Source organism: Triticum aestivum, chromosome 2B, assembly GCF_018294505.1.
Source record: "Triticum aestivum cultivar Chinese Spring chromosome 2B, IWGSC CS RefSeq v2.1, whole genome shotgun sequence".
Lineage (NCBI taxonomy): Eukaryota > Viridiplantae > Streptophyta > Magnoliopsida > Poales > Poaceae > Triticum > Triticum aestivum.
Window position 1 is genome coordinate 290,381,756 of NC_057798.1, and position 11,235 is coordinate 290,392,990.

Below are 11,235 nucleotides of genomic sequence, written 5' to 3' on the forward strand. Positions count from 1 at the left end.
AGCTTCCGCGTGTGCTTTGATTTGTATGCTCTGATTGTTGGGTCATGAGACCCATGTTTGTAATATCGCGCTCCTCGGAGCCTATTGAATAAATTACTTGAGTCATAGAGTCATGTTGTGATGCCATGTTGTATTTGCACATATCGAGCATATTGTGTGTATGTTATTGAAATGCTTGGTATGTGTGGGATCTGACCATCTAGTTGTTTATCTTTAGTAGCCTCTCTTACCGGGAAATGTCTCCTAGTGTTTCACTGAGCCATGGTAGCTTGCTACTGCTCCGGAACACTTAGGCTGGCCGGCATGTGTCCTTCTTCGTTCCTGTGTCTGTCCCTTCGGGGAAATGTCACGCGATGAATACCAGAGTCCTGTTAGCCCGCTACAGCCCGGTTCACCGGAGTCCTGCTAGCCCAGTGCTACAGCCTGGATTCACTCGCTGATGACCGACACGTTCGATGCTGGGTCATGAATGCCTGTCCCTGTAAGTCTGTGCCACTTTGGGTTTACGACTAGCCATGTCAGCCCGGGCTCCTTATCATATGGATGCTAGCGACACTGTCATATACGTGTGCCAAAAGGCGCAAACGGTCCCGGGCTAAGGTAAGGCGACACCCGTGGGAATACCGTGCGTGAGGCCGCAAAGTGATATGAGGTGTTACATGCTAGATCGATGTGGCATTGAGTCGGGGTCCTGACAGCGTTGGTATCAGAGCTTGACTGCCTGTAGGATTACCAAGCCAAACTGGTCGAAGTTGAGTCTAGAAATTCTTTAGTTATATGTAGGGGAATTGATTGTGGGATGGAACGTAAGGCTCTTTTACTCCTTATACCTCATGCCCTTCTGATCTGAGTCATCTTATCTTTCCTGCGGGGATTAAGAACTAGGCTATCTCTTCTTTCTATTAGGATCACGTGTTACTAATCAGTAGACTTATAAGATTGTTGGATTTAAGTCTCAGTTCAGTTCCTACTACTTCCGTATGTTAATTGTTGATCTCGAGACCTTGATATTGTGCTTCTGAGTGGTTATGCCACCATTTTTGTGAATGTCTCAAATCTTTTCTGAGCATTTACAGCCGTTATGCTGTCCGAGTCATCCTAGGTTTCTAAATAGTCTGATGCATTTGCAAAATCCTTTCCCTCTGGTTTCGATGTTCCTTTATGCCAGCTCAATCACACTAATTGTTGAGTTGAGGTATTCTATTGCCTTGGCATTTATGTTGGAATTATTATTATGACCCTAGGTGTCTTAGGGGATCATCTAGTAATTTAGCCATGATTTGTGTTCCCAGTGTGATGATTCTGGCCATCATTCTCGAAAGCATCCCGTGATGCTACTTAGTAATAGGTATTCTACTCCTGGGTTTTGAACCCGAAATTCACTCTACTTACCTCATGTTGATAGTGTTTGCTAGTTCCTTTAGGATATTAGTAACCTTTGCGATAGTCCTCGAGGTCCGTGGTATATCGTTCTTCCAAATACCATGAACCATTATGGCAGAAGTTTGTTGGATCAAAAGATCACAACAGGCCCTCTAGGAGTTCTCCATGCTATATTGTGACTCTGCCAGCTCAACCTTTCTGCATGGGTTATCCGGAAGAATTATGTTGAACTTTGTTCGGCATACCAACCCATGTATCCACAACTCAGAAAGTTATATGTTCCTTTGAGTTGTCCCTCTTTAGTTGTCTACTGACCTTCGTCTATCAATTGATAGTCAAGAGTATGCGTGCGTTCGTTTATCGATGCCTATTACTCTTGTGGTCCGTCAAGCCATTCTATCGCGGAATGACTAGGAGAAACAAACTCCAGTACCTCTTCCCTATCCAGGATTGGGTCAAAGAAGTTGTGCTCCGCAGATCGAATTGCTAATCCAGCTTTTGTTCTGCTCTACCTTGGAGTATTACATATTTTATATCGAGATTGTTATAGGAATTGCACACCATCCTATGAACTCTTGGTACAACGATACGTCTTGCCATCATTGTTCATTCCTCGGTTCCTGTGTTATTGTCACCGGAATGCCGACAAATGAATCATGGTGTGTGAAATCAATACTCCCAGCAACCTCGTTGCTTGGTAGTTAAAGGATAATAATTTCATTCTTAGCATGTTGGTTTTTGAATCATCCTTCTAAGGCTGATCGTGCTACCTAGTCCTTATTTCGGTGCACCCTTCGTTTAATGAGTTAGGATCTTGTCAAGTCCTCACTCATTTGATCATATCGTCTTGCCCTCAAAACCGAGATTGTTCTCGAGCTTAGTAACATACCGGTGGTTCGTGATTCTCCGAATATCTTCTCGGGAGTATTACCAGGTTGTCACCTGACCGCTATGTTGAGTGCGTGATCAAGTTGGTTTATTCCTGTAAACCACCCCTTCTCTGAGAATCCGTGTTGGATACCCTGAGCCAGTTGGATAAGCTAAACAACAACTTGGAGAGTTGGAAGATAAAAGCTTGTCTGACTTAGTTCATTCCAAAGGGATATTCTTGTGTAGTGTGTGTTGAAGAGAGATGATATCTTCATCGATTGGTCCCTGTGATCAGTTATTGGACCTATTGCCTGATAAAAACTTTGATTTGAGTATGGGTTATCGTCAAATCAAATCAGAACCAACGATGTTCGTAATGTTGTCTTACTCGTGGTTGATCCCTCGAGCATACACCATTATATCTTTTGGGTCTGACCAATGCTATCCCTTGTTCACTTAACTATGGAATTCCTTTTAAAAGGAAACCCAGATGAATTGTTGTTGTGCCCATTGACAACATCCTTGTCTTCCCCATAATTTTGCTGAACATTAAGCTAGTGTTGGAAACTTTTGAAAGCATTTGTTCATGCTAGCTCATGAAGCATATGTTCGGATGTAAGAAGTGCTTCCTCTAGTTCATGTGCATTTGATGCAAGTTACCGCCGTGGACTCGAGAAAGTCAATGTTGCTTTCTTTGGAATCATTCCAAATCAGTCATGCACACGTGCGAAGAATGCTGTGGTTTGAAGACTTGCAACCTTCAATCTATATGTATCCCTAGCACACCAAGCCACTGATTGATTTGTTCAAGGAGAAGGAGTTTCTTCATAAGAGCTAATCCGGACTTATGTAAGGACTTCGATACCCTCGTTGATGGTTCCCCCTCCTGAACTCGGTAGTATTTTATTATAAGACTACTTTGTGGTCATGCTTGTCTTGGACAACGTGTTCACATGTTTGTAGCAGAACCAGCTCATGTTTTGGAGTTTGCTATCGTAGTTCATTTCCCGAGAATCTCGCAACGTTATCTCGTCGAATTGTGTTGCAAACTTCCGTTTTTCTTCCTAGACTCGATGAGTCTGGAATATCCTGACACCAACCAGATCTGAATCTCAGGCAGATATGATGGTTGGAATATTTCCCAAGAATTATAATATTGGTCGCGCAATAACCGGTAAAGTGGATGTCGTGGCCAACACAACCATCCGGTAGACCTGTTATTATAGTATCCTATTTGAGGAAGTTGGCCACCTTCCCATAAGGACTTCGTAGGATTTACTCCCTAGTTGCCCTATGGATTTTTGTGCTTTCGAAGTCCGACCTTTACTTGATGTTCTAGATACCAGACCATTTCAAGGAATGGGATACGCTAGTACATCAAGGAGAACATTAGAAGCGGAGTGCTAAATGTCTCTCAGTCGATCGTCCAGATTTTGTTCCTTGGCTCGCTAGGATGAAATTTGAGAAGGTGTTATCTTCCTTTGCATCTGCACCCTCCATCACCATTCATCATGGTAGTAAGTTGTGTTACCGGATCCTTGACACGGATATTAGTGAAACCTTGATGAATGTGGAAATGCTCAAGTTCTTGAGAGCACGCACAAGCGCTACGTGTTATCATCGGCACTAACTGGGTTTGCTCTCAGTTTCCTCGGCAATGCTATGACCTATTCAAACAGTGAATTCACTCTCTATTGTTGGGTTCTTCCCCAGTTACCAGAATCATTCCCAGCGTTTGCATTTTGTTCTCAGCTTGCACCGCCAATGTGTCATTCTACCATGGGTCTCTTCCATTTTCGGTGATAAGCAAATTCATCCATTACGTTGTCTTCAACAAGGTAATCCACATCATCCAAGTCCGAGTATGCCATTCTACCGACCCCCTCCAAACGATCGTTGTGAATTGCCTTAGGTTGGTATGAGGAGTTTCAATGATCTCTGAATCAAAGGTAATTCTTTTTGCCACTTAAGGAAATAATCTATGAATCACCCTCCTCCAGGATGTTTCGTCGTGGTATCATGGCAACTCAACTCCTCGCTACGTTGACAATCGTTTACCACCTTCTTAGGTATGAAATTGTTGTCTACCCAGTGAACCTTCGTCATCCGTTTCTTCCACCCCTATTGATGTGTATCTCGTGTCTCAACCTGAGAGATGGTTCTATGTCTCATTCCGTGAGTTAATCTTGAGTTGTTCGATCTTCGAGGAGATCGACCCTTCTAGAGTCTCCTTCTTCCCCCCCCTGTCATGTTGACAGGATTTCTCAGAGCAAGACGACAAGACAAAGATGGTGTTCAAATCAACGTTCATTTGAAGTGCAACCTGGATCATGAAGATTGTACTAGTTGCGTTTACCCTTCACCTTACCCTACGCTTGAATCTCGAGACGAGATTCTTGTTTAGTGGGGGTGAGTTGTCACATCCCTAGTTCTGACAATGCCTAGTGCATGTATTAGAGTGTTACATCATGTTTAAATTTCATTTAAACCTGAGATGGGGATTGACTAAGCCCTAGCACCAAATGAATTCAACTAGGGTCAAAATAAAACCTTTTTCATTGAACTCAAAATGTCCTCTTAAAATGTTCAACATTTCTGGTTTGAGGTGGAAGCATCTACCAAAAATGGTTTATATTTTTGCAGGACATATTTGGTCACTGAATTAAATCATATAGTATTTTCATTTGGGCATTTAAATGCTATTAAATATTTCAAATGCTCAAATAATCATAAACTGAAATGTTTACTGTTGGATATATTCTAAACAGTAGCCATGATTAGTTTCATGATTTTTGAAAGTGTCTGAGTATTTTTAATAAAGCCCTAAATTTACAGAATAATAGAAAACAGAACTGAAATAGAAATAAAAGAAAGAGAGAGAGGATACCTGGCCACTTACCCAGCCCAGCAGTGCGGCCCACTGGCCCAACTGCCAGTCGTCATCTCCACCGCGCCAGTCGGACGCCGAGTGTGTGCCCGACGCGCGCGCACGGCCGTGCTGCCACGCCACCTGCCTGCCTGCCTGCGTCCTCGGGACAGCGCAACGCCGCGGGTCTCCCTCCTCGGTGCCGTCCCGATCGATCCGGCCTCTCATTCCTTCCCCCCGCTCTCTCCCTCGCCGTTTCCCCATCTCACCGAATGCGCCCGCCGCCACCGACGAGCACCACCGCATCCATCGCCTCTCCCTCGCCCCCTCGAGCAGCCCAGAAGCTCCGCCGCATCTTCCTCGTCCTCTCCACCGAGTTACATGGCGCCGGAGGCCCTGCATCATCACCATCTTCGTCATCTTCGTCGCCGGCCGTCGGAGATCCCCTTCGCCGCTGCGCACGCTCCGGTGCTTCCCCGAGCACGCCGAAGCCACCCCTGCATCCGCCGTGAGCTCCTCTACCGACCCCCCCTTCTCCCATGTCCATTAGCTCGTCGTATCCGTCGTTTCCGTCGAGACCGAGACCTCACCGGCGCCGGCCTTGTCGCCGTCGTCGTTTTGGTTCACCTCCGTCCAAACCGAGCACGCAGACGTACTCAGAGCACTCCCAGGAGCCCGTAGCGCCCACCAACCCCTCCTCCCATGCACCATAGCGCCGAACCCGTCGTTGCCCGAACTCCGGTCGCCGCCAAGAGCTCGACTCCGGCGAGCCCGCTCCACCCCAGCTCCTCCCACTTGCACTACCAGACGCGCGCGACCCCCAGCTACGCGTAGGACCAATCCGCCGTCCAAATGGTCGCCTGTGGGCGAAACCCGACGCGCTCCGCCGCCACTGACCTCGCCGGCGACGAGCCGTCGGCCTAACCCCGGTCTAGTTAACCACTAATGACCCAGCTAATCACCCTATGAGCCACTGCCATGTGGGCCCCTGCGCCTAATTAGGATTAGTATATCTTTCTGTTTAGTTTAGTCTAATTGCAGTGGCCCCACTCGTTAGTTTTGACCGTGCTGACGTGGCCGTTGACTGGGCCCACCCGTCAGCGGCACTAAGCAGCCCCAGTCACTGACCAGTGGACCCCACTGGTCAGGTTTGACCAGCAGCAGCGTCTGTTGACCTGTTGACGTCATAGTGACGCAATGTTGACGCAATTATGTTTTCTGGATTATTTTTTTATTCAGAAAATTCCAGAAAATGCCTAAAACTTCTAAAAATCATAGAAATTCAACCGTAACTCCAAATTAAATAATTTATATATGAAAAATTATCAGAAAAATTCAAGGAATCCATCTGTACCATTTTCATGCATGTTAGAACAACTTATAGGTGCTGTTTAGCACAAATCAATTAAATGGCATTTGAATAATCACATATGGAGTTTGAATTTGAATCTTGTATTCAAACCAACTTCATTTAATCTGTTGCTAGTTGCATTAGCCCAAAACACATTCATTTTGCCATGTCATGATCATGCATCATATTGTGCATTGCATTGATTGTGTTCCCTTCTGTGTTGCCGGTATTTGTCCCCTCTCGATAGACGTGATACCGATGATGTGATCGTTGACACTGATGAAGACTCAATGTTATCTTCAGAAGTGCCAGGCAAGCAAAACCCCCTTGTTCATTCCAATAAAATCCCACTCTCTCGCTCCTGCTCTCTTTTACTGCATTAGGACAACATCGATTCATCTGTTACTTGCTGTGGTAGCTGAACCCCTTTATCCTCTGCATGACCTGTCATTGCCACAGTAAATAGATGAAACCCACTAGTATGAGTAGGAGTTGCTTGAGCCCTGTTGTGCCTACTCATCATTGCTTGTTTGTCATGCCTGCTACTGCTTAGAGTTGAGTCAGGTCTGATTCATCGGGGATGAATCAGAGGCGTGTGAACATGTCCTACGGTGTGTGAGCTAAGCGTGTGAACACGATTTGGTAAAGGTAGCGGTGAGAGGCCATGTAGGAGTACATGGTGGGTTGTCTCATTGCAGTCGTCCTCAGGAACTGAGTTCTGTGTTTGTGATCCATGATTCAGCTACTACCACGCATTGGGCCCGAAACCAATGGACCCTCTCGGCTTCTTGATCACCCTTGTCCTCTGTCCAGGAGTTGCAAGTAGTTTCTGGTGTTTGTAGTATGCTGGAGGCCGTGCGCAGCGCTGACCGTAGGGGTGGGCTGTGATGCGGTAGGCACGTGGCACGGTGTACCGGGCGCCCGTTTGGTGTCTCGGGAACCCTGTTCACATCGTTTGGGGCTGTGAGCGAAACTCCGGCCGGATCTCCTCATGGATGGAACCCGAATAGGCGATAAACCTGGACTAGAGACTTGAGTGTTTAGGTAGGCCGTGGCCGACACCCACGTTGGGCTTCCGCTTGAAGGTTGCCGAGTACATGTCGTGTAAACGGCGGTAAGTGGTGAGAGCGTGTGTGAAGAAGTACACCCCTGCAGGGTTAATATGATCTATTCGAATAGCCGTGTCCGCGGAAAAGGACTTCTGGGTTGCTTATATCAGTTCATAGACAAGTGAAAGTGGATACTCTAAAATACGCAAGATAAGCGTGAGTGCTATGGATGGCGTTCTCGTAGGGAGACGGGAGCGGTTCCATAGTGGTGTATTGGTTGGTGAATATGTGGACTCGTGTGCGCCACCTCAAAAGAGTTACTTGCAGTCGTAGTTCAGGATAGCCACCGAGTCAAAGCTGGCTTGCTGCAGTTAAACCCCAGCATCCCTTTGTTGATAATGATGCATATGTAGTTAGTTCTGATGTAAGTCTTGCTGGGTACATTTGTACTCACGTTTGCCCATTTTATGTTTTGCAGAGAGACTTCGGTCTCACTAGTGGTTTCGCGTGGACTTCGACGTTTAGCTTGATACCTCAGCTACGATCTTGTGCCCTCGGCAGGATCTGATAGATAGTCAGGCTTCTCAGCCTTTTTCATTTATAGATGTCTGTACTCAGACATGATAGCTTCCGCGTGTGCTTTGATTTGTATGCTCTGATTGTTGGGTCATGAGACCCATGTTTGTAATATCGCGCTCCTCGGAGCCTATTGAATAAATTACTTGAGTTGTAGAGTCATGTTGTGATGCCATGTTATATTTGCACATATCGAGCATATTGTGTGTATGTTATTGAAATGCTTGGTATGTGTGGGATCTGACCATCTAGTTGTTTATCTTTAGTAGCCTCTCTTACCGGGAAATGTCTCCTAGTGTTTCACTGAGCCATGGTAGCTTGCTACTGCTCCGGAACACTTAGGCTGGCCGGCATGTGTCCTTCTTCGTTCCTGTGTCTGTCCCTTCGGGGAAATGTCACGCGATGAATACCAGAGTCCTGTTAGCCCGCTACAGCCCGGTTCACCGGAGTCCTGCTAGCCCAGTGCTACAGCCTGGATTCACTCGCTGATGACCGACACGTTCGATGCTGGGTCATGAATGCCTGTCCCTGTAAGTCTGTGCCACTTTGGGTTTACGACTAGCCATGTCAGCCCGGGCTTCTTATCATATGGATGCTAGCGACACTGTCATATACGTGTGCCAAAAGGCGCAAACGGTCCCGGGCTAAGGTAAGGCGACACCCGTGGGAATACCGTGTGTGAGGCCGCAAAGTGATATGAGGTGTTACATGCTAGATCGATGTGGCATTGAGTCGGGGTCCTGACAACGACCCGGTGCGGAGGGTAAAGTTATGAGCGGAAATATCGCTCCTTTTTTATTTCCAAACACTTACCTTAACGAAGGGATACAGATCGGGGTAATCGGCCATGATGGCTACTTCCGAGCCATCAAGGCTCGCCTGGTAATATACTCTGTCTTCAAATTCTAAGAATGAATCCGGATCCTCATAGAATCCGGGGTCTTCATGACGAGCGTGGTCTTCTGGTTGGGGAGGAGGGCAATAGATGTTCTCGACTACTTTCCTCCATGGCTGTTTTGAAGCAACCAGAGTATTCAGTTAATGCATCTCAATGATAAAAGAGGTGCTGAATGACTAAACTTACCCAGTCAATGGGGCTGTACATGGAGAAACCGTCTCGGCAATGTAGACAGGCGAAGTCTTCTTCCTCTCCCTTATAAAGATCCACTAGCATGGCAACCAATGCGGCTTGGTTATCCGGACCCTTCCGCGTATAGCGAGAGGCGTCGTCCTCCCCATTGTAGTTCCATAAAGGACCCACTCTGGACTGAAGAGGCTGGATACATCGCTTTATCATAATAGCCATGACTTCAACAATAGAGAGTCCGAAATGGGTCAACAATCTGACCTTGCTGACCAATCTCATCACTTCCGCGCTATCCTCTTGTCCGGGGGACTTGGGGCGCCAGCTGAATAGCTTCTTCACAGGAGCGCTGGAGAATTCAGGAAGCCCGCACCGAACAGGGTCCGGAAGAGGAACATCCTCAATGTAAAACCATTCCCAAGACCATTCGTCGGACCCCCTCTTCGGAGTCTCGACTGGGTAACCGGATCTGGCTATGCGCCATACTTCGGTGCCGCCAACTTCAAATATAGACCGGCCGCCCTGGTGGCGGGGGACGAGGCAAAAGAACTTTCTCCATAGTTCGAAGTGAGCCTCGCAGCCTAAAAATAATTCGCAAAGGGCGACAAAACCAGAAATATGCAGAATGGAACCTGGCGTGAGGTTTTGCAGCTAGATCCCGTAATATTCCAATAGACCCTTGAGGAAAGGGTGGATCGGGAATCCTACGCCCCTCAGAAGGAACAAGATAAAGCATACCCTTTCCCCTTGGTTGGGGTTGGAGAAATTCTCCGCCAATGCACCATCGCCCATAGAAGTTAATCCTGCCCGTACGAAGACTAGAGCCGCGGGAGGAAGATATCCTTGTGTCTGGAGACGATTGAGCTGAAGGTGGGATACTGAGAAACTTTGCCAGTCCCCCTCTTGAGGGCCATGAGGACGCGAGGAGGAGCCTGGGACACTAGCCATGGTTTGATCTTTTTTCGTGGTTTGCTCTATTGCTCTTGGGGTGATGTAGGATGACGTTTGGGGATCTATGCTCTTTATATAAGCGTTGTCCGTGCCTATAAAAGGGGTTAAAATATAAAGGTAACGGACCATTCACATTCGCTCAGACGCGTGGAAATCGAGGCGATGGCAGGAGGGCGTCATAAAGGCTGAACCCAGAAATCGATGCCAGGCTATCATCAATCCGGATCATGTTGAAGAACCCGCCTTGCAAAGTCGAAGACTCATGTCCGTATACCATATCGTCATTGAAGACAAGTTCGGCGGGGTCTACTGAGGGAGTCCTGGATTTAGGGGTCCCCAAGTGTCCGGCCCAGGAGTATGGGTCGGGCTGAGTAGGCTGTGAAGATTGAGCAAGAGACCATCTACGTGTCCGAGTGGGACTCCACTATGCGTGGAGGGCAAGATTAGAATCTGGATGTATTATTTCCTTCATGGGAATCGGCCTTGTACAAATCCTAGGCCCCTCCGATGTGTATATAAACCAGAGGGCTTAGTCCGTAGAGAGGATCATTACCATCATCGGAATATTCATAGGCTAGACATCTAGGGTTTAGCCATTACGATCTTGAGGTAGATCAACTCTTGTAATCTCCATATTCTTCGAATATAATGAAGCAGGAGTAGGGTTTTACCTCCTTTAAAAGGGCCCGAACCTGGGTAAACATTGTGCCCCTTGTTCATTGTTATCATCGATCCTTAGACGCACAGCTTGCCCCCATATCCGAGATCTGCCGGTTTTGACACATATACCGGAGTCCAACAAATTGTGTGATTCAACCTCCAAAGATCTTGATGGATTCGAGGGCTAATAACGAGGTCATCTCCCACCAGCTAGACCCATGATGATCGTTTTTGTCACTTGACACGGGTTACGGTTGAAGATAATTTCGTCACTCAGCTCATAGTGAAAAGGACATATCCTCATTCAGATGGACTCAAACATCATTTTCATCCCTCTTACAGATTTTATTCCAGGACAAAGTATGGCAAATTCTTACCGCCGTAAAAAAACGTTCGATTTTCCATAATTAAAAATCCGGCGTCAGATTTACAGCGTTACCAATAA